Source organism: Poecilia formosa, unplaced genomic scaffold (assembly GCF_000485575.1).
Source record: "Poecilia formosa unplaced genomic scaffold, Poecilia_formosa-5.1.2 Scaffold809, whole genome shotgun sequence".
NCBI lineage: Eukaryota > Metazoa > Chordata > Actinopteri > Cyprinodontiformes > Poeciliidae > Poecilia > Poecilia formosa.
Genome location: NW_006800748.1, coordinates 146,960 through 148,016, shown reverse-complemented (window position 1 = coordinate 148,016; position 1,057 = coordinate 146,960).

The following is a 1,057-nucleotide window of genomic DNA, read 5'->3' as shown; positions in this document are numbered from 1 at the left end:
GAACACTAAAGTACATCCAGTTCTCCCCCAGGAGTCGACAAGCCAAACTGCAAATCAGCTTCTGCTTTTTATCTTTGCTGAATTTCATCAAGTTGCTTGATTTAACCAGAAAAATGAAGAAAATCAATTGATTTTTTGGTCGGCAGCACAGAACCATGTATCAGCTTCTCACATGTGGGTGATATTGAAACAGACTAAGCTGCAGCAAACTTTGTGATTTTCATCCAGTTGCCCATAATTATTGCATTGAAAGAAATTTCAGCTGCAGTCTTGAATATTATACACTGAGCCACATTCTTGTTTTATTCTGTGGCAATGATATGGTACATTGGGTTTTTAAATAGTGTCCCCATGCTGATACAACAGAGTATAGAGCCATACTACGGAAAAATAAAATAAAAATACAAAACAGTTACTTTGAAAATAGTCACAGTATTAAAGTACATCTTTCACTTTAAAGGAATGTTGAAGCCTTTGTATTGTAACAAGTCTGAAATTAAACTTTTTGTGGCAAAAATGGCCCGTATTTCAAAATAAAAGGTATTAGTACCTCCTCTACCTAGCCTGCTTACTGCTTCGCCTGAAAATAGTGGCCCAAGTGACGAACATTAATGACGTAGACCAGGGGTGCCCAAAGTCGAACCTCGAGGGCCGGCATCCTGCACATTTTAGTTTTCTCCCTGGTGCTAGTAACAACCTTTTCAGCAGATCAGTGTTCCTCCTAGGCTTTCTATTGAGCCATCATTTGATCCAGGTGCGTTAAACCAGGGAGAGAACTAAAACATGCAGGATGCCGGCCCTCCAGGACCAACAGAGGAGAACATTCTGGATGGTGCAGCTAAAAACATTGAATAAGACCTTAAGGAGGTGACCAATTTCAAGCATTACACTGGCTGTATGTTTAAGATTGAAGGCTCACAGGTGAACCAGAAGCCAGGACTATTGACAACATAGTAATCAGAGATCACTTTAAATCGTAGAAGAGAAATGCTAACTGTAGAACTCAGAAGCAGCAGCCATGATGGTTCAGCTGAACTGAACCTCAGAGTTCAACCCA